Source organism: Pseudopipra pipra, chromosome 8, assembly GCF_036250125.1.
Source record: "Pseudopipra pipra isolate bDixPip1 chromosome 8, bDixPip1.hap1, whole genome shotgun sequence".
NCBI classification, from domain to species: Eukaryota; Metazoa; Chordata; class Aves; order Passeriformes; family Pipridae; genus Pseudopipra; species Pseudopipra pipra.
Genome location: NC_087556.1, coordinates 35,130,784 through 35,154,488, shown reverse-complemented (window position 1 = coordinate 35,154,488; position 23,705 = coordinate 35,130,784). Strand labels below are relative to the sequence as shown.

Genomic DNA, 23,705 nt, shown 5'->3' with positions numbered 1-23,705 from the left:
GGAGTTCTGCTGAGCTGGTGCCGACACTAAAAAACTCAGCACCTCCAAAGGCAGCTCATCTCAAGTGTTGGTAATTCTAGCAAATAATGGAGACCAAAAAAAAAAAAAATCTAATAGAAAAAAATCCACTTAACAGTAAGCAGGAGGCTTTTATTGCATTAGTGATGGAGCATTTCGTTCATTGCTATTTAAACAGTAACACTTTAATTCATGGAGTTTTTCCTGGATTAGCTTACAGGTAATGATTAGTGAAATTCTACCATTTTTTGTTGATTTATTAAAAAGATATTCTTTGCAGACATTCCCAGAAACTAAACAGACATAACTATTTTCCCTTTAGCTACACAGAAAATCACCACCTCAGCAACAATAACTTCCTCTAATCAGATCTTCATTTGATTTAAAATAAGATTATTCAGTGGCCTATAACTTCAGTCAAAAATCTATCTTGGAGCCATTACTCATTCAACCCATACCCTCTCAACATCCACAGCCATATGGTGGCAATATCAAATGAAATTTTAAATTGCAAATTCCTTACATGTATCAGCTTGAAAACCACCCATACAGCAAACAGAATGACAAGTTGAAGGACCTCAATTAAAAGTTAAAAGATTGGGTGTTATCAGGAGTGACACTGAAGTTCAGGCCACTAGGAGTTCTTCATACCAGTTACAGTAAATAGGTAATTAAGATTATCATCTTGAGATGAAGTTCAGTTTTTTTCCAGTTTCCATTATGAAAAAAGCAAAGTACCCTTGAATGAAGCTGAGCAATATTTGGGAAGGGACACACATAATTATCCTGACTACAGCCTGGAGAAAAAGATATTCCTTCAGGGACACTCTTATGGAGCAACACCCCATTTTGGAGAACCAGAAGAAACAATTGCAAGTTTGCAGAGATCCCCAACTCTTTTTACACTCTTACTGTTTGACTCTTCATAATATTTACAGGAAAAATAACATTTTTTAATGTATTTCCCACCAACTGTAAACTGTTGAGTAGAAAATACAAGAATTATCTCTGATAAAAACAGTCAAACTGCCCACATGAAAAAAACATAAAAATAGGCAAGCTTCCTGCTGAACCTTGTCAAATACCTAATATACCTTTCTGAAATGGTGTATGTGACTGATTTTCTCATTTGAAGCACATTCAGGACTGACTGGTGACTACCAGTGTTGGGTTTAGATTTTTTTTTAATTAAAGGCAAATTTTTATATTAAATTAAAACAATATTCTTCCAAGTCCATGCAAAAGTTTAAACCTCAAGGCCTTAGAAAATCCTCTAAAGCCAGAGAATGGAAATGACATGATTAAATAAACCACTTTGAAATGTTACGCTCTGTAAACAGAAATAATTGAATGGTATGTGAAGGTAGTGCTTAAAGAACACTTTTAGCCACCACTACTCAGATGAAACAATTTAAGGACTTGGGGGAAAAAACATGCCTTTTCAGTCATATTTAAAAAAAAACCAGAATATAAACTACTTCTTGATTTAAAGACACTTTCTCAAGTGGCCCAGAAGGCAGAAATAGCCAAGGAATCATTTTTCAGAGCACAGAAAATACAAGGTGGCAAATTAGTCTTTCCCAGTAGCAGGGGCATACTCATGGCTATATGTAAAGACAGCCCAGCCACTTAGTTTTCCTAGAAAATACCTCTCCCACATCTTGAGATTTATCACCTTTGTGAATCCCACACATGAAAATTGTATCACTATGCAGCCATATTCTAAATTTCCCAATTAATTCTATAACGCCATAGTCTGGCATAAATAGGATATATAAAATTAACTGCATTGCAGCACTAGTGGTTTGGTTATAATTATTAGAAAAAAAAGGCTTCTTCAGTACTGAGCAACACAGGAACGGGAAAAATTGATTATCCAAGCCATCACTGCAGGTTCAGTATTTATTTTTGGGCACCAAAATACCCTACTTAGGAAAGAAAAAGGAAGAAATAGTTCTGAGGTGGCTTCCTTTAGATGTTTTCTTCCCCCAAAACTTAGGATCTTGCTAATAAACTTCCCTGAAGGCACAGGAGGCTGTGGGGATGACACACTGCTGACCTGGGACACACAATGGAATTAGAGGCAAAAATGAAAGGAGACACTGATGCTCTCTGATGTCCTCCCTTCCTAAAAGTGTTTACAAACATACCTGAAGGAAGAAAGTGCTCCTGAAAAGGCATTTTATTTACACTGATGGTTGGACCCACATCCCATGACTCATTCCACAGAGGAAGTGGGAACATGGGACCTACTGAGGGGAGTTTTCCAAGGAACAGCATTTGCACTGTGTCTGTATTGACAGAATTAAACAGGGAACCCACAGAATATCCTAAATCAAATGAAATAATGTCTAAGGGCTTTCACCTCCCCATCACCACCCTTTCCATAAGCACTTACTCTCAATTTACTTACTTTCCTCCAAATATTTAAAACCTCAATATGAAAACAAACCCCTGTGAATCCAACTCGTATTTTCCTCCCCCGTCCCCTTATTCCTGGACTGTGAAAACATCTAAACCTGAGAACCCAGACAGATTCTACCTCTTGTCCAGGACCATCTGCACTTCTAGAAAAATGTTCAAATTTCATTACTCACTCTAAAATGATTACATCATCTAAAAAAATTGCCTCTAAGCATACTATTTATACTCCTTATTCTATATATTGCTGATTTGCAGTGTACAACAACATAAATCCAAAACAGAAAGGGGATCTCCCAAAGGGAAGTGCTGCAGAGGGATTTATCACAGCAGAACTTAATCAGATTTGCAAAACTGCTTTTGAAAACCATTTCTCTCTGACTTCAGATTAAATCAGCATTCATTTCAGAAGTCATTCTGTCTATGGTACAAGTTCACAACTGAAAACATTTTGCTTTCTTTTATCTCACTGTATAAAAGCTCTTGCACAGTAGCACTGTTTAAGCTGTCCAGACAATCTTGGGAATATTTAACTACAAGACTTTCAACAAAAAGTATCATCTTACAGACCATCCCTAAGCACTTGTCTCAGGTTTCAGCTTCTCAAATCCAACACCACCTGCTGATGAAATGCACTCTGTCAATATACAACAACTGCACATATTTCTTTCTCTGCATCTACATTTTGTCCAGAAACAAAAAAAAATGTGCTTTTTTGAAATGTTTTTGGAAACAAACCCCATATATTTACCTAAAATTTAATTTTTTTTTGGTGTTGTTTAGAATTTTTATGGACACCAGAAACATCCTTCTTGAGACAGAATATTAATACCTTTTGAACCATTATAAGATAAAAGCCACTGCAGGTCATACTCATGTCCATGGTACACTCAAATATCCCATCTCTGACAACCATGAGTAGAAAACAACCAGGAAAGACTAAAATGTCAGGATAAGCCTTTAGTGTTACTCTGCCAATCCACTCCTGACTTCCAACAGTTTGCAGTACAGGTCCTTCTAGAACCAGGTAATTTCAGTAATAATGGATTTTGCCATTGCATAATCCTAAACAATTGCTTTGATTTACTTCCATCTGCGAGCTGGAGCTTGTTCCTGCCTCTGAGACAGAAATACAGTGAACAATTGTTGCCTTATCCCCCTGTCACTCGTGATTTTACAGACAAATACGGTACCGGGTAAACTGGAAGAGGGTTTGGTTGGATACTGGAAGAAATTCTTCCCTGGGAGGGTGATGAGAACCTGGCACAGGTTGCCCAGAGAAGCTGTGGCTGCCCCATCCCTGCAAGTGTCCAAGGCCAGGTTGGATGGGGCTTGGAGCAACCTGGGCTGGTGGAAGGTGTCCCTGCCCATGGCAGGGGGTGGGACTGGATGGGCTTTAAGGTCCTTTCCAACCCAAATCATTCTGTGATTCCATGATACCTGCATCAGCCTGAAGGGACCTATATTCTTTACTGCACTATTAGCTAAGGTATTCTACACCTTTAACCATCTTATTCAACCTGTCCTTTATCCAGTTTTGCTTTTTCTTCTTTGAATCAGGGAAAAAGGATCCCAGGACAAAACCATACAAACTGCATCGCTCAAGGAGCAGGACAGCACCAGGTACAACAAAGATACAAAGAAACCCAAAAGATAAATACCTGACTAATCTATCAAATGGCTTGATTAAAAAGCAATACTGAAAATCAGTATGGCTAAGAAATTCCTGAGTACATGGTTTCTTCTACCAAGTCAACTCACTGCAATATAAATGTCACTGCTTGTTTGACAAAAAAATACCTCCAAGACTTTTTATTTTCACTAATTTTCGGGGTATTTTTCCTCTTATATAAGAGCCTTCAAGGTGCTTTCTCTTATACAATTAGGCATGCTGCATTTTAATTGGAAGCTTCTGGAAATGAATTTTACAGTGAGGCTGCCAAACCTAAATTAATACTTCACACCGTGATGTTTTTTGTTTTACAGTTTCCAAATTAGAATCGGCCAGAACTTCTCTGAACTTTTGTTCCACAGGAAGGGCGAAGGTTTTAATGAGGCTTCAGTCTGGAGATTACTTTTTAAATATTTTGTAAAATCTGAGGGATTTGGTAAGCACTTGAGATGAAAAACACCAGCAGAGTTTGTTTTTGCAGTCTAAGTAAAATTTAAAATGTAAAACTAGCAAGAAAGACAATAGCCTCAGAAATGAAGAAGGTCAAGCACCAGTAGCACTGAAAAAACAAAACAGGAAGGTCAAACATTTAATTCTTTTATCAGGTACAGCTTACATCTGTATTCTATTTTTCCACAATAAAGGCATTGATCTTTTATTAAAAGTGAATTAAGACTGCCTTCATCTCCATTTCCAGCCTGATGCTTAAAAAGAAGCGTTCTGGCTACATAAACAAAGCAACCCAAAATCATCCCCCGCGACCCGTGCGGGCGAGGCGGCACCGCCCGCGGAAGAGCACGACAGACCACGGGGTGATTAAATTCAGCCCTTCCACTGAAAGACAACCCCGCTGGAATCCCACCAGCAAAGCACTACAGCAGACCCTTGCTCCCTGATTTCATTACACAAACAGGAACAGGCTTTATGGATCCCCAGGAGAGCCCTTTGGCAGTAACTCGACCCGCTGTGTTTGCAAAGGCGGAGGTCGGCGGTGCCCGCGCTGAGCTGGGCACCTCAATCCCTCTGTGCTGCCAACTGTCCACGGCCACTCATGTGGGATCCACCTCTGGAAGGCCTAAAAGACTTCAGAAAAGAAACAAAAAAAACCTCCCCCCCCCCCCAAACTACCTACACAAAGTCACTCCCATCTCGCGGTCACTGTTTTAAAAATCCTTTTTAACAAACAAAAACCCCTTAAGTAATAGACACAAAGCAAGCAGCTCTATTTATCCATGAGAGATGGCTGGAGACTTTGAATTTATCATCAGAAAGTATTCAGCACACAAGAAAGTTGGGACCAAAGAGGAGTTACATCATTAGGTAACTCAGTGAATAAGTGACACCATGGCTTTCACCACAGGCTCCACCCCGTGTGAACAGGCTGCCTGGTACTCCAGTGCCAGCATCAAACAGCTGATTTTATCCAAACTGCAAACTCTGATTTAATTACACACTCCACATTTTTAGGACCCCAGGGGTGCATTTTTGAGAGCTCAGCCATCTTTCTGTTTTATTAAAGAATAATGAGTTGTAATCCTTAAAAGATGTTACAAATAACAACCACAATTCATTTCGTAGCTCACAGAACTCAAACTGCTTTAGAGAAATCCATGAAGGGCTAGTCCTTGCTCTTCAAAAAGCTGTGCAGATTCTCACTCTTTTCATTACATCATCACAGGCACAAAACCATTGCAATGGGAATTTTACAGGTAGCCAGGGAGCTCTAAGGTGCTCCCCAAGGCACCTCAAACATGGAAAGTCAGAGCAAACACCCACCTTCTCCTATATTCCTTGGTTTCCCATAAAATGAAATGGAAATATAATTTGAAATTGTATTTCCAACAGAAGTACAGAATCATAGAATGGTTTGGGTTGGGAGGCTTCTTCAAGATCATCTAGTTCCAACCCTTATTTAGGGCAGTTTACAATTTTTGGTATTTTCTTTCTCAATGTGCCTCAGGGATCTTTAAACTGACTGATCAAAGCAAATTTGTATATAATTTGCCAACTTTCACCTCTTTTCTGTTCATTTACCAGTTCCACGTGGAGTATTAACAGAAACAACTAATCATAAACTGTTTCCAAAGCGAAAATACTTCTGATACTTGTTTTTAGATGTCATACAACTCGTAGGAAACAAATAATTTCCTACAATTATTGACTCTATATTCATACTTAGCTGTTTACTAAACATAGGGGAAAAAAATGTGTTTCAGAAGGTTTCCATAGTGTCCTTCAGGTAAATAAAATATTTCAGGTAAGTGTAAAACAGATTAAGATAATGAGTAAAAGTCAAAAAGGAAGGCAGCCGAGTTTCATGTTCAATATCCTACAACTATCATGCAATTATTTGGCCATTAACTGCCTACATGCTCTTAGCCCACCACAAAAACAGAATTAAATTCTGTTTATTTTAAATTTCACTGAGATTTAAGGTAAATCTCAGCACTTTATTTGTCTGTGGTGCTCTGCAAAGAAGAACTTCCAAAGAAATACTTCCCCCTCCTCTCAAAACACCTTCAGAAGCTATTACTATTTCTTTGTTTTGTCAACACATGCTAATCCTAGCAATCTTCTGGATTGTTTGGATTCTGCTATTTTCATAACTTAGTGTACAGCCTAAATAGCTGTTTTCACCCTGTCCTCTTTCATAGCAATTATCTGAAATATTGAGCACTTTCTAGCTCGTTTTTGACACTGTCAAACAGCCAACATGGGCTGGGAGACAAAAAATTGCTTTCCATTGAGAGCAAATGGGAACATCTGGGACAGGTTTGCCTTTTTTTCCTTTCCCCTTTAGTCTCTAACTCTGTCCAGCTCTTATCAGCTTGGGATGCAACTGTCCAGAGCTAAAGATAAGACACAGCTCTGGGCATCCTCTGACAACTATTTCAGGCATTGCTCTCTCTCCTCCAAGACTTCTTGCCAAGGGATTGTTCTTTCTCATTTTTAAAGAGCAATAAGTGAGAGTTTTCCATTACTTGTTCTAAGCAACTAAAGCTACTCTCTATCTAAAGCCACCAAATCTGGAATAAAGCCAGTGATTAGGCTTGCACAAAAGAGGAAAGAAAAAAATCTGTATTTTCAGGAATTGCATCATAAAAACCATACTTTTATAATCTCCTTGATGACTAGATACCCACACTATCTAAATGAATACTTAAGATAATTTACAGAATAACCTTTGAGTGGGCAGTTATCAGTATTTTATGTTCCTACTCTTTGCATTTTGAAATCTACTCAAGCAATGAGTGTCCAGTGCAGAGAAACATTTCTGAACTGGGACACAGGACATTAAATAGCTGTGCCTGTTCCCATTCTCTCCCTCTTACTCATTTTTCTCTAAGAAAGATGGATAGACACACACAGACAAGTTCAACATTTACGATTTTTAGATTTTAGTAGCATTCACTGTGTAGATTAAACTTTTAATCTTGGATTAAATTTGCCTTATTTAAGGTGTTTCACACAACAAACATTACAAAATGGTCCCTTCATGCACCAATAAGGTGCATTATTTACCCTGAAACTGCTATTGTCCCCTGGTTCCAGACTTTGGATGACGGGAACAGCAAATTTATGGATTCTGAACAGCCCTAAGTCGGCTGAATGTTTATCCAAAGCTGAAATAATAATATCCAAATGACAGACAAGTACGAAATCAACTCCTGAAAGTGAGAAACGAAGAGAAATATTACAAGTATGGAGCTACTCAAAAGTAGTTTACATAAAATTAGTGTCACTTTTTAAGCACGTTTTTTAAGTACTTTTACATACTATTGATGTATCTATTTTGCTTTCTTTACATTTCCCAAGGTTCCTTTCCCTTTTTTAGTACTATTTCTATTTTTTGTTTATATCTGCTAATCTGTGCTGTACACAATGATATTTTATTAAAATAGACAATTGAAACTAAGTTTAGCTTTCAATGTTGTTACATAAACTTTGTGTTTGATGTACAAAAATAAGACATGAGATGGTACTTACAGGAAAACTCCACTGGCTGAAATTCCTAGCTGGAATTCCAGAGACTGCCACCAAGAACATCAAAACATTGCATAGCTTCAAATGTTGCCATTTTATCTAAGTCATTAATATTTAGTATCAGTGATACTAAACTGGCAGAACAGAGACATCGACACAAGACTGAGATTCCAAAGAACATTTCTAACTCAAGTATATTTGTGCACATCTAGAGACTGAGTTTCCCTGTGAATTCAAAGAGTTTCATGTTCAGAACATTTCACAGGGAAAATTCTTCTGTGATTTCAAATCAAGTACCTAAAATCAGCTAACATTTTACTGGAAATGGTCATTAAAAATTCAGTTGAGAACAAGCTAATTAAAGATGGTACCACCCAGATATTCTTCTGAAGGTGGAAGCTGGGATACACCTTGTCCATAGAGAAGCTACTTAAAAATGCTAAAAAAAGTAGCACAGTTTGAGAAAACTTGAGTAGAAAACAATAAGAAGAGTTCTAAGCTTCTACATTTGAGCATTATTAGCTTCCCTGAATTTTAGCCAACTTTTTCAACAACTTGATATTTTTTCAAGTATATTACAGAAGAAAATGTAATATGCATTGTCTTTTTACTGAAAAAAAAAAAATCAAAGAGCTTGGAGGAATAAAAATCCTATGATTACTGAAATGGAACTTGTTTACTTTGAATCTGCAGCAGAAATTCTTAAGGAGACTCCAGCATTAACTTGGAAAGTGAGACTAAAAAAAAAAACTATGGCCCAAAGATAAAACCCAAGTAGGGGCCTCAAGAGGAATGCTTCATTAGAGACACACCAACTCTTGTTGACTTAGGTCTATCTCAAAAGGAGTTTATTTTGGCAGCTGCAAGAAGTAAAAGGAGAAAAAAAAAAAAGAGAAAAAGAATTGAGTATTTCAATCGTGTGGATCCCATATCTTCCTCTTGAAGGGCTGCCATAAACTGACAATATTTTTTGAGTTCATTAAATTAAATGTATGAAATTAGGTATTAAAGTTTATTTTCTCATATTTAACATAAAGTGAAGTAATTACTGGGAAAAATATGCCCAGCCTAATAGATCATAGACACGCTTTGCATGCACAAAATTGTCACACTGATATCAAATAGCTTAAACATTCATTAATACTTCCCTAGCTGGAGTCATATCTAAAAGAACAGCATTCCTCTGTAGCTTACAGACATATTCCACAGGAAAGCTAAATGAATTCCCTGTCAAAGAGGTTTCTACCATGTAGTTATCAAAGTAAAAACACTACACACCGTCTTTATCTAACAGACAAACACAAATTGATAGAATTTTAATGAAAGTGAGCATGTTTTAATGTTTTCTTTTCTGTACAACTGCACAGGGAACCAAAAAATTAAAGTTCACCACAACTAGAGCACCAGCACAACAGAAATGGGTGTGAGGGCAGGGTGCATCAATTTTTTATTTTTATTTTATAAAAACATTGACGCTGGTTATGATGTACCAAACAGTAAACCAATGTTTTTAATCTTCTGTGATAATTACAAGAAATTATTTTGTCAAACCTGCTACTCTTACTCACATGACTCACTTCAACTCCAGTCTGGTTTTTCTCACCTTTTAACACAACAACTCTACAAGACAACACAAAAGGAAAGGAGGTAAATTCTATACATTTACTTTTCAGGTATCATGAAGCCTCCAGTTTCCTCCTTCTATCCATGCACAACACACGTGTTGCTCTTGCAACTTAATCCAACTGCACATTCTTGGCTTCTGGATAAAAATGTTCAGGACTGAGCACCAAGAGGGCACATGGAAACCTGTGTTTCTTCCTGCCCCTCAATTTCCCTGGATTTCTAAGGTTTTGGGCAATTCTTTGCCATTATGTTGACCCTCAGAACTCCCCAGCACAGTTCTGTGGTTACTTCCAAGGCCATTTTCCCCGGCAACCACCAGTGCCCAAGCTCTCCCCACCTCTCCTGGTGTCTCTCCAATGACTCTCAGGAGTTTTCCCTGAAGTCCTACAGCTTCCAAAACCCAACCCTTCATCCCACTCAACCTGTCAGGAGCCCCCAAACACTCAGAGCCCCTTGTTCTGCTCAGCCTTATGGGTCAGGTCCCTCTGTGGCTGCCCAGACCCATCCCACCACTGTACCAGACTTCCCCAAAGTCCTGCTCCAGCCTCTGGTTTCACAAAACCCAGCCAAAACCACACAGAACTTGCCAAAAATCCACGCAGACTAGACTCTGAGGGCAAGAAAGTGAGACCTACCCAAGGAAGTCTGGGCTGGTGGGAGCCTTACACTGAATAAATAATTTCATATTTCACCTTCATGCCCCAGCTACCGACTCAGCCCGTGGAATATTTCAAGACATAATAAATACCAGACTAATTGACAGCCTTGCAAATTGTGAAACGTTGATATTCACAAGTTGAAATATACTCCTAATTAAGAATTCAGATGTGTGATGTTGGCTTTAGATTAAGATATGCTATGTGGGATTTTCAAAAGCATTTATAGGATTTAGGCCACTAAATCATGTTGAAAAGCGATGTCACTTCAAAAATTGCCCCTCCAGCTTTTTTCATTTCTATTTGCTTTCATACATCTAAGAGCAAGAAATAATATTCTGAAATCTGTAATTCAGAACAGTACAAGATTTTTAACTTTAAGGCTTTCTATCAATATATAGTACACTAGACAAGGGGTTTTTTTAAGTCCAACAATAATAAAACTAGTACAAGCCAAATAATTTACTTTTAGTCATTCATCAAAGAAATATCCATAGCCTATTACTGAAGAAACAACCTCAACAACAGTGGCACATACACACAAATAGGTGTTAACAGTAATTTTAGGATAGAAAACTGCAGGACAAAGGGGAGACAACAGCAAAGTTTATCAGTAAAAACAATTTTGCAGGCTTTTGAATAAATAATATTGTGAAATTCAAGTTAATGTATCCCTAACACACATGAAAAGATATTATTCACACTAGAAATCTGAAGGAGACAACAAGGCAATGATAACTCTCAGTCTCTAAGGGTCTAAAATTTATATTACCAGGCTAAGTCACCTCTGCCAAAAAATCTAAACCTACTTGTCTCCCTTACATCTGCAGATTAAAAACTGAATAAATAAATAAAAAGGCTCACATTACCACAGTGTTCCAAGCATGTGTTAGAACTTAAACCTTAACAGCAAGTAAAGCAAGAGCTATCTGTACAAAAGATCAACAAGGATCTGCACAAAAATTCTGGACCATCGAAACACGTGCCTTTGAAAGAAGTTTCTTCTATTGTCCTCAGAAATGTTTGTTTTCATAGTAAGCTTTCATTCATGAAATAAGCATTCTAATTTTAGGTCCGTTTTGTTTGTCAAGTGTTTGTTAAACAAGCCTGCTTTGTTTTCCGGGAGAGGAGAATTTGCAAACAAAGCCCCTCTGTGCTCTCCCAGGAGTCCGTTCTCAGCGGGAGAGCATCCGACCCCACCTTGGGAGCAGCTCGGCCTGTGGGGCTCACAAACCATGAGGCTGAACCCAAGCCCTCACTGAGGAGACAAAGCCCTCACTGCAAAAACAGTGAAGAGATGGTAAGTGGTCTCCCAAAACAGAAATGTGCAAAGTGAGGCAGCACCAGGTTCACCCCACATCCCACACAAATATCCCCTGGGAGAGCCAACAGCCCCAGTGCTGGAAGAAGAAGAATCTGAACTTCCACCAAAAGCCCTACCAGCTTTCCATCATCTTGGAATCATAGAACCATGGAATGGTTTGGGTGGGAAGGGACCTTAAAGATCATCCAGTTCCAATCTCCCAGCCATGGGCAGGGACACCTTCCACTAGCCCAGGTTCCTCCAAGCCCCGTCCAACCTGGCCTTGGACACTTCCAGGGATGGGGCAGCCACAGCTTCTCTGGGCAACCTGTGCCAGGGCCTCACCACCCTCACAGGGAACAATTTTGTCCAAATATCCCACCCAATCCTGCCCTCTGTCAGTTTGAAGCCATTCCCCCTTATCCCATCACTCCATGTCCTTGTCCCAAGTCTGTCTCCAGCTCTCTTGGAGCCCCTTTAGGCACTGGAAGGGGCTCTCAGGTCACCCCAGAGCCTTCTCTTCTCCAGGTGAACACTCCCAGCTCTCCCAGCCTGTCTCCAGAGCAGAGCTGCTCCAGCCCTCTGATCATCTTTGTGGTCTGCTCTGGACTCATTCCAGCAGGTCCATGTCCTTCCTCTGCTGGGACCCCGGAGCTGGACACAGCACAGCAGGTGGGGTCTCACCTGAGGGGGCACAGGGGCAGAATCCCCTCCCTCACCTGCTGCCCACGCTGCTTTTGATGCAGCCCAGGATGTGGTTGGTTGGCTTTCTTCTCTTTTCTTCTCTGCCTGAACACTCCAAAACACAAACCAGGCTGTAGCCACATTACTTGTCAGAAGAAACACTAAACTGAGAGAGGCCCAGTTTCAAACTCCTCCTTATGTGAACAAATTCTCTCTCCTTAATTATAAACAAAATATTAAACTTACAATACTGAAATTCTTGCCAAGTAAGTTCATTTTTATCGTACAAAACTGAACAAAAGGAAATTATAGTAGGAAATTTTGTGGCAGTCATTCTGCATGCAGCTTTGCATCTAGTAGTTCTGTCCAAGTGCCCAACATCATCCTCCATGGTTGGTCAGAACATATTCACTATTCTGCTTTCATCTGAATTACTGCCATTTAAAGGTACACAAGTGTCTACTTGCATGTTTAGGAAAACAGGCTGTTTAACATTATATATCCTCAAAGCCTTTGAGCTGAAACATCAACACTTCAGTTTTCTCTTAATGCCAGATGTTTGTAAGCTTTTCTTTATAATCACCTTCACATTAAAGCTTGAAGGCAAATGGGCTGGAATCAGTAACTATACTACATGCTAGATTAAGTCCTGATCTTACCAAAACCTGGTAATTCAAGGGTGTATTAAACATACACCCAAATAGAGGATTAGGGGAGTGTTAAAATTGCAACTGCACTTATAAAAGTCAAGCACTTTGTTGACATTCTAACATTTTACAGTCCTCGCTTTTCAGAGTTAAAATAATTAAAAATTGCCCAGGCAATCACCTTGGTTTATTAGAAAATCAATAAAGCTCCACCCTGCACTCATGTGCATGTATATCTTGACATGTGAAAGCAGCTTTATGCACTTCCATGCCTCTTTAACACACTTTTAGAATAGAGGACAAAGTATTATAAACACCTGCATGCTTAGCATCACATGCCAACAAAGACTGACATAGTACAAGTTTAAATGACAAAAACTTTAGTAAGTTTGAGTCAAAGTAAGTTTAATACAGATCTACACATCTAAAGGACAGTGGTCAAAAATGTTTCTGCCTCCTGTCCAGCCTTGGTGGCACTTGAGGCTGTTCCAATGTGCAGCAGCACAGCTGGAACTGGGAGGTTACTGGGAGGACGAGGCTTGGCAGAAGCCTGGCACGTTCCAACTCCACCCCCACCTCCTGCAGATCTGGCCAAAAACCCAGAAAAAGTTCATAAATCACAGGGAAGGAACAATATCTGGAGTTTTGAGAGCCTCTCAGGATAAAGTTCACACTTATTCTTCTCTGGTTTTGTTCTAAAGACAAAACCACCAGAGAGGCAAAAAGATGAAAGAAAGCTCACTTCACACAGAATTTAGTCTGCAGTGTACTGGATTTTAGATATTTCCACAAGAGTTTACAGCTTTTCCAACTCAATACTATTGTCTTGAGGAATATCAGTATATTTTTTCTCCAACTTCTTCCCACATCAGAAGTAAAGCAGGTAAATTAAATCTCATTTAAAACTGCATCAGAAGGTAGGGCTGTCATTGCAGGCATTTAAGGACTAACAAGTCATCAATGTGATCAAGAAGGCATTTAAAGTTCAGTTTCTTTATAATCTTCCACTGATAGAAAATCATTTTGTGCTTATAAATCCATGAAACCATCATCAACAATAAACAGCAAATAAATGTACAGTTCTGAAAAAGAAACCAGTTTATCTGCTGCCATAAAGTTTCACTCAGGGCTTTCAAATTGAGCTCTACTGGAAGCACACAAACATTTATGAGAAACACATAAAATACCATCTTGCAATAATTTCAGCTGTGCAGGTGCTGCCCTTTGGGTCCTTTCTCAGTGCCACACCCAGTTTTTAGAAGGAATTGTGGTGGAGAAGCCCCAAAGCTTCTCCCTGTGGAGAGCTTCCCCCCCTGATCTTCCTGCACAGCAGCCTCAGGTCGCCCAAACTGAGAAGCAAGGGCAGAACTTGGGACGGGCTCTCTGGCACTACATTTATTCAGATCCTTCACTGAAATAAATGAAATAAATGGAGGATGCAGAGAGGATCAATAATAATACCTCTCCACCTTCCTCCTTTCCTCCTGAATGGAAGATAATTAAAAGCAGTTAATAGCAAGCCACACAATGCCAACTGGTAAAAACTAAACCAGAAAGAACGTATTAAAAAAAATTAAATCACAGAATGTATCATGGATCAACCATACTGATCATACCAGCATTAAGCAGCCCTTGAGAACAGTAGCCTTAATAGCTTAAATAAATAAATAAAATCAATAGATCAGTGGAACAAAAACCTCATCTTGTCTTCTGTCCATTCATAGAACAACAGCCCATTTTTTTGTTGGGATGAACAGAGAATTTGGGTCCTATGTACTTTTGCTCCACGATCCCACCCTTCTTCAATTAATTGACAATGGAGTCATTTTCATACCCTTTTTCTGTGTCATTCCAGCTCAGTGTTACTTCTGAAAACATTTTTATTCCGAACAAGAAAAGGGGAGGGAGCAAACAGTATCATATGCTATGAAAAAAGATGGTCTACTCCCTCGAAATTTTTCTAGTGAGAATCCCCAAATTATCCGACACATCTAACACAGCAAATAACTACTCTGAACAGTTTCAGTCATTCCTTTCAGAACAGTTCAGTTATTCAGATGAAAACAACTAAACCAAATAAAGTTTTTGGCAGTGGTTAAGTCTCCCAGGACAAGCAGAAACCTCGGGGCAGTGTCTGGAAACAGCGAGGGAGGTTGTTTTTTTTTTTAACTTCACACTCAGAAGACAACAATTCACCAAGGTCCCAGGTCTCCACCGTAAGGTAACCTTAGAAAGCCTTTGGGAACTGATTTTATTAGATTAAGAAAAAGCTTTAAAGAAGCTGTAACAAAAATATTTTGCTCCTCCACTGACCCTCCCGCTCGGGGCCCTGCTCTGAGCAACCTCTGGGAGCTGCAGTGCCCTCCTGACAGTCTGTGAAAACACAGCACCACCCCAGAGCCTGCCAGGCCCCACAAACCTCAACTACTGTCTCTAGTCCCGATTAAAGAGCAGAAATTCAGTTTTAAATTAATTGCATCTGAATAACGGTGGTGGCTACCACAGGATAACGTGAAATAAGCTCCTCCCATACCAGGGAATGTGTGAAAATATGATTAATTACCATTCTCTGCAACTCAGTGCTATTACACCCTTGCTCTGGGGTTTTATTCTTCATTTATGCCTTTCCTTGAGCTGTTGCTTCCAGTATTTACTACAGTACTATAAATAATAATTTATTACAATAAGGAAGATAAAACTCATCCAGGAGATCTCCATAAGCACTGTAAGGAACAACCATAAAGCCCTTTATGTTTTGTCAACCCATTTAATGCAATATTCTCTCCTGAAAGAAAGAAAAATGAAACTTTTAACACAGATTTAGCAAAAGCAGAATGGGCAGCAGAGAAATTCGAGAGCCTACACACATGTGCTTTCATAGTCACGTAGTTACAAACCTTGACACTAAAAATAACTCAGCCCACATCCCAATTTAGGCCATTCTGAAAACTTTGTAGTTGCACAATTCCCATTTTTTCTCCTTTCCCCCCTTCCTCCTTGCCTCCAGAGCTTACCATCTTCCTTAGCACAATGAGGGCAGTAACTCATGTTACACAAACAAGTGTTAGAAGCTGATCTCAGCATCTGGGGGCCTAATTTTAGCCACCATTCTCTAAGACAGAAATACATCAGTTGATAAAAATCTTCTAGACTGCTTAAAAAAAAAAAAGGAGAAAGACAAAAAGCTTAAAAAAAAAAAGACAAAAAGCTTAAAAAAAATGACAAAAAGCTTAAAAAAATGACAAAAAGCCAAAAAAAAAAAATGAGACTTTAAGAAAAGAAGGAATTGGGGGGTATTTTGGGTGGAGGGTTGGTTGGGATTTTTAGCAAGAATCAGAGAAGCTCATGAAGACATATGTTGGTAGCCATCAGGTTCAAAAAAAAAAAGGGGGTTGCAAACAAACCCCACAAACACAATAACCATAAAAGAAATTATAATATTATATTACATATAATTATGTATAATAATAAGAAATTATATTATTTTTTAGGAAGAAGAGTTCAGGGCAGACATTAAGAAAAAGAATTTCAATGGGAAGACCCCTAAAGCACAAGAATATGTAAGTATACAACTGACACCCAGAGATGTGGCTTTTGACACACATGTCCAGCAGGTCTGAAAGGTTACCACAAATAGAGTTGAACCTGTGCTGCACAAAAGGGCTGAACTGCATAATGTGTGATTCCACTTTTCCCTCCTGGCTCCAAATCAGTCACTTCTACAGAATTCTGGGTCTCCTTCCCATCCAAACACTGATGCTGAACTTTTTGCAAACTAGACTGTGAGAAGCACTGTGTTTAATATAAAGATTGAGGATAAATAAGAGAACTTTTTTGCTCATTAATTATACTTTTACTTGGAGACTCAGTGCAGTTGGCAGCTAAACAAACTCAGACAAAGAAAATAATCGTTCAAAGTAATGAATTGTCATCTAGATTAAATGTAACACTTCAGAGAAACGTACTGTGATACCTCTAAAATTAATGAGGTCTTAGCTAAACCAGGCCTCATTAAAGTATCTCCCATTAAATCTTTCCTGGAAAATTGGAGAAAAAAACATCTCCTGCAGATTAAGTGGCCTGTCAGCCAGCTCCTACTGTAAAGACCACAAGTGAAAAACGGCAGAGCCAGGAAAAGCAGGAGCTCCAGGCTTTCAGACCAAATAAATTCCACTTGACAATATTGCCTAATTAGAGCTAATATCATCAGCAAAACTGCAAAAATAAGAGCAGTTGGATCTGAAGTTAAACGAGAGATCCAACAGTCCAAGTGTTGCCACCTTCAATAAATGTGGTGCACTGATAAAAGTAACCAGTGTTTCAATGACTTCAGTGACACATTTGAAGTGCTGATTTTTCTCTAGGACTTTAATATTTTGCCCTGAAAACTGGCCTGGCTGTGGACAACTTCACACAGGGACTATGTTAGGAAAAGTGAAGAGCATCTTCATAAATATGTGTTAACCCTTTGCATCAAAGTGCTGTGGATGTCCATCTCTGCATATTCAAATTCACTCACTTTTGGGAATGCCCCACAAAAAGAGACAAAATTCAGAAGTAAAGGGTGTTAAGTAGTGTTTGAAGATCATCCAAAATCATTACATCAACAAAAAATGAAGTGAAGCTGACAAAGCAGCACTATACACTTAATTCCATGCATTCTTACACTTACTAGCAAGGACTAATGGATTTATAGATCCACAATTGGAAAATTCTGAAATGGGAATTGTGATCTCACTCCTCAGACGAAGCAGAAAAATTAAAGGCACATGAATTGTGAGGTGTATTATTCCCCTCACAAAAATAAAAAAAAAAACCACAAGAAAACCAACCAACCAACCAAAGCCCACACCTCTTTTGTCTCTGTATTTCACAATTTACAGTTCTCTCTTTAATTGCTGATGGTTACTATGGAGTCCCCAAATGAGCCTTCAAATAAGATTTAGTGTAAGTCAGCAATAAGCAGTGAATTTATGACTATGCAGAGTCATGAATTAGACATGATAAATTTCTACCAGCTACTATCATTCAGAAGATGGTTTGCCTGAGGTTTATTAACATGACCCTGAATAAATCTTTTTAGCAGCTCCTTTTGACAGAGGCAGTCAGGTTGTCTCTAGTAACTCAGAAAACATCCACCAGTACAGAACTGGCCAACAATTTAACAAACCACAGCTCTTACTATTGGGTTTTAATGAAAAAGAGGTAAGATTTTAGTTGGCTAAAGTCTTACACAAATTAGCAAAATCACCTACTCCTATTTAGTAAGATTTATGTCTCCAGTATAGAGAAGAAAAGTTTACTCAACTCAACAAAACCAAAGTTTACTCAACTTGGAGACATTTGTTTTGCAATCAAAGACCAAGTTCCAGGTATACAGAGGAAACTGTAGAAAGGCCATTCCTCATATACAAATTCACTCTGAAAATTACTTTCAGACACAATTCCTTCAATATTTGTACAACATACACCCCAAAATTTCTGCTTTGGGACACATGTTTATTTTCTCAAGGGGCAGTAATGAGACTTGTTCACTTCAGCAGTAGAACAGAGTCTTCTGCCCTAATACAAGTCTATAAATAATACAATCAGGCATAAAAATGATTATTATTTTCACTTCATTTCTGCTAGACTTCAAATAAACAATGGAAAGAAATCCAGATTTCCAATATCAGAAAAATAAAACCCCAGGGACATGTTTACTTTTCTCCCTAAGGAGTTCTAAATGACAAATTAAAAAAAAAAAAAGTCATCATTCAAAATATTTTCCCAGGAAAAATAAAGTTAAGCAAAAAGACATGGCTGGGATTTGTGTTTGCTTCTAGCAGAAAAACGAGATTGCAATTGGTTTTTAGCCCTGCTAAAAAGTGCTGTGTGAAATTTGGCACAGCTTCAACACTTGCACTGAGGAAAAACTGTAATAATTTAGCAATCACACACAGCAAAAGCCAATAGCTTAGGAAAAAAATAAAGTGATTGAGTAATTGCATTCACTATGCTTACCTGCTATGAATACAACATGGAAACTGCAATTCTCCTCTAAATAATTACATTTTCACTGGAAACCCCCTGTTAACATTCAGTTATGGCAGGAGCATCTCCTTATTTCTGCTTGTTGATGCTCATAATAATGTAGTTTTCACAAACTGTCTCTAGATGTCTTTAAGAAAAAAGAAACCTAGAAAGTGTCCTCAAACACTTTGCAGGAAGCTGTCAAAAGCCAAAAAGAAAAGCTTTTAAATACTTATCACTAGCATTACATCAAGAACTAAAGAATCTATAATTTTTCCCCCATGGTGTTTTTATTCTGCCCCACATTCTCAGAGTTCTTTATTCCAACATGTTAAGTTCCATTTATTTAGTGTGGGCTTCCAGATAAGGAGAGGTAAAAGGAGAAAGCTTTTATGGAAGGAAAGAAACAAAAGGGAAAAAAAAGAGGTAAAAAAAGAAGAGGGGAGCATTAAGCTGAAAGGACACTGGAATCCTGACTATAGCACCTGACTTCTCAGATCCAAAACACAGACATCCAATGTTCCAGTCAAAACACAGTTGATAAAATACATGTAGAGAGATAAGGACTTTTTGCATTAGTCATACTTTGAAGGAGTATTAAAGCAGCTTGATTTTCAGAAGCATTTAACACATACACTGAATCAATCATCCAAAATCCTCTTGGAAGTCTTGGCCGCTTCTAAAGACTTCTCAAAATCCCTTTGGGTTTTAATGCCTGAAGCCCAGTATAATTCAGAGTAGGCTTTTTCTCCTTAGACACCAACCCAAACCATTAGAAGGAACACACTGGGTAAGGTCAGAGCTCTGAAGAAATCAATGTTCAATTTTAGCTGCTGAAGCTCATGTAGGGGAGTATCCCAACCAGTAGGGAAGTGCAGTGAGGAAATGGAAGGAAGGAAGGAGGGAGGGAGAGAGTTAAAAGTGATGTCAACAAGACAAAACCAGGGATTATCCCCCCCTACTTGTACAATTTATAATTTTCAGGGCTTTATTATTATATGGTTTTGTCTATATTATTTGCTGTTTCTTTTCAACAGTCTTGCCAAAAAAAGCAAAACCACTGTGTTGTCACAACTTTTATTGCTTTCTTAGAGCAGATAATGGTTTTACAATGCAGATATTTCATTTTTTTATTATTAAATGGTATTGCAAACAACAACCTGGCAATCTGTAACAACTACTGGCTTTTCAGGATTTTTAGCTGACTATTTATGACCTGTTTATTAAAAAGAAAAACAAAACAAATTGTTTTATACTAATTGGAATGCAGATTTATTCTTGTAAACTGACAACATTAATCCTGGAAAAGCCACTAGCTCACGTGCTAACAGACTTGAGTAGAGCATCTCCAGTCCTCCAAACTACACACAGCTCATAATATTTTCCCATTATCAAGCTAGATAGTAATAGCAGTGAGAAAAGGAGGCTGACAGCTGGTAGCAACTTCAATAATACTGAATAAATAGCCCATGCACAGAGGTATAAAAGCAGCAGCTCTCTGTGTGTGGAACTGGTGACACATGAAGCAAAGCTGTTTGCTGCTCCATGGCAGAACCACGACAGTGTGTGCTCACCACCCCCAAAATCCCACAGGATCACTGTGAGTCACATCATTAAGGCTCCTTCCCTCACACATTTCAGCTTGCACAGCAAATCCCAGCTTATTGGAAAGGTTAACTAAATTCCACAGGCAGGCATGGGGAGAGAGTCTGGACATGCAGGGATGAGCCAGACCTCTGCAGATCCTGTGGATGTCCAGGCTCCCACTGGATCCATTGTGCTGCTGCAGGAAGAGTGATGCTGAAATTCCCAAAAGCAGCCAAAGAAATTGGCTCTCAAGTGCCATAAAATTCCAGGGGCACCGCTTAGGACCACAGTCAGTCTGAGGTATTTAGTTTAAGAATGATTAATCACAGTTGAATCAGCCTTTTGTTTCTTTTTTGACATCTCAGGGCCCTTTCTAGTATTCCATCTATCTGAAGTCTGGCCATGACTTGATACTGAAGGAGACTGTTTGAAATAATTCCATTTACTTTGGCCTGCATACAAGTCTGGATAAAGGCTTCAGTCAAAACACCTCTTCACATCATAGAATGGTCTTAAAATGGCACACAGAGATAACACAGCAAGAAGACATTAAATCTGTTGTGCACTTCAAAGTACACTGAGAGTTATTTACCAGCATCAGTGGAGTGGCTTCAGGGAAAGCAGATTATTGACCAAAATAAGTACTGATACAAGCTCCAACTGAAGTATTTATGTGCAAATATTGACACAGAAGAAACCTCACAAAGCCCAGGACTAAGGAAACTCACCTAGAAAACGTCACCAACAAATCCTTCCCAACACAAAAACTTAAGAGGAGAAAATTATTTAAATGTCAACAGGGGGCCAAAAGCAGATACAGCAGCAACTACACCAGAAACAAACCCAACACCTGTTTAGGGTCACCCACCATGAGACTCAAAATCAGCAAAGGACTGCAATGGAAAGAACAGAAAGAATCTCAAAGAGTTCAGTAGTGACTGGAAAATGTGAACTCTTAACACAGAGCCATAGAGTAAAATTTTTGACTTGAAAGATGCAGGATAAAGCAGAATATTAGTAGAGGAAAAAAATCCAAGGTCATCTCAAACATCTCTCTGATATGGCTGCTTGCTAAAGGTGCTTCTTTTAGTTCTGTAATTCTATAAATATGTTTGTAAACAAGCGTCTTTAAGCAAAAAACATTAACAAGTATACATACAGGACTTAACCCTGAGACCAACCTCATCTGAGAGGAAAATACTTTCTTAAAGTTTGATCACACACTCTAAAATGTTTTAGGAAAAAGACTTTGCATCTTATGACTCCTGGAAAATTTTCCAGGAGACTATTTTCCAATGTAAGACCCACCACATCTAACAGAGCCTGAGAAGGTTTACCACAAGGTCATGAATTCCTTCAGAGAACCATTTTAATGTTGCATTACCCCAACCTACCCAAAAAAAAATGGAACAAAGCCATTGCTTCAGGTTTTTCCTTGGATTTTTCCATATTAAGAGTCAACAGGACTACAGAAATCCTTTTGTCTCAATTTAATGTAGATTTTACCAGTTTATAAATATTAACCCATGCATGAGAAGAAATCCGAGAGAAGTTGGGAACTAAAAAATAGTCTAAATGTCACAATATATTCCCTTGTCCCATCTTAAAGTGATTTCCCTGGGACTCCACTGTTTCAAAATCCCACTGCAATCCGTGCCAAGGCTGCTTGGGGACAAAAGGAATGGGAACAGTGAGTCAAAAGGAAGCTTTATTTTTAAAAACCTCTGTAATTATGTTTGATCCATGGGTTAGATGACACTCTAACCATTCATCTTCCTGCCTGATAATGCAGAATTCTTCAACTCTGTTACTTAGCCACAGGAATCCTGACTTGGGATTGGCTTCCAGGACACTCAGGCCTCCAATCTTCCATTGGATTACACAGTATTCATGCCACAAATTGCACCATTTGTGGAAAGATAATCCTTCAAATGAGGAGGTCACACACTAATCTCAACATATTCTCTGCCAGTTTAGCCCCTGACCTGTTCAGCTGTAGCTAAAAATATTCAGCAGCTGCCAAATTTTATACCATAATATTATAACAAATTAAAAATTAAAATGATGCCATTGCTATACCAAACACCAGACACTGCTATGTATGATCAGATATTACCAATGATTTAAAAAACAATGTCTGACTACTACTTTACATACCCAAAAAAGTCAGAATCCAGAAGAGATGTCTACAGCTTGCATTGCAAGAGGGTACCCCTGCAGAGCAAGGCTTTAATGATTGCTGCTGGACATCCACAGCTCCAATCCTGTGCATCCCAAACCAAAATGTCCAGCCATGCCCTCATGTGCACAACATTAAAGCATCAGCCTTGCATTGTAACAGGAATACGACAGCTCATGGAACAGATTCCCAATTACTCCAAACACATCCTGTACAGCAGACTGAGTTTTACTCCATGTAAAGGGGAACACTTCCAACCTCCTTAAATCAAAATCCTGAAGTCCCTGTTCCTTATGCATCCCAATTTATCCCTCTTTAACCAGCAGCAAGAGACTCAGCTGTTTGGTACAAACCAGTAGCCAAGCCCAGGCACGTTTGCTAGAAGTTGTCTAGTACTGCAGGGCCACCAAAAATCAAATGCAAGTGTCAGCTCAGGCATTTCCACTGATCACTGTGACTAGGAGAAGGAAAATTTTCAAAGATTTCCCGAATTCCATGACTCCACTGTAATAAATTTTGTATTATTTTATACTGCTTGTATAGAGAAGTGACACTGTGCTGAGCCTCCCTTTCTAAAAATTCTAGGATAAGATTTGCAAAGAAAATTACAAGCAAAGGATAAAACCCCAGTGGGGTTCGCTTTCCAGCTCCTTCTTTTTTTTTTCCCCTTTATTTAATTTCCTTACCTGCCATCAGTTTAACAACAGTTGCCTACAGCCTCTCATTCTTTCCATTTTATTGCCATTTAGGGAAGGGAGCCTCTAACATCTCTATTAAACTGTAATAAAGCAAAGTCTCCAGCATGTAATGCCTCTAAGTCAACCAGGCATTACTGAAATTACTTAATCTGCAAAGTCAGTACTTGCCCACCCTACTTTACCATTCCCAATCACTTCCCAAGAGCAGTGGCATTATC

At 38.8% G+C, this 23,705-nt stretch overlaps 1 protein-coding gene across 5 annotated transcripts in view; it reads right to left on the bottom strand.

Annotated features, from left to right (window-relative positions):
- ATE1 (arginyltransferase 1) overlaps nucleotides 1-23,705 on the bottom strand; it is a 74,778-nt gene that overhangs the window by 20,090 nt on the left and 30,983 nt on the right. The gene's annotated exons all lie outside the window — the stretch shown is intronic.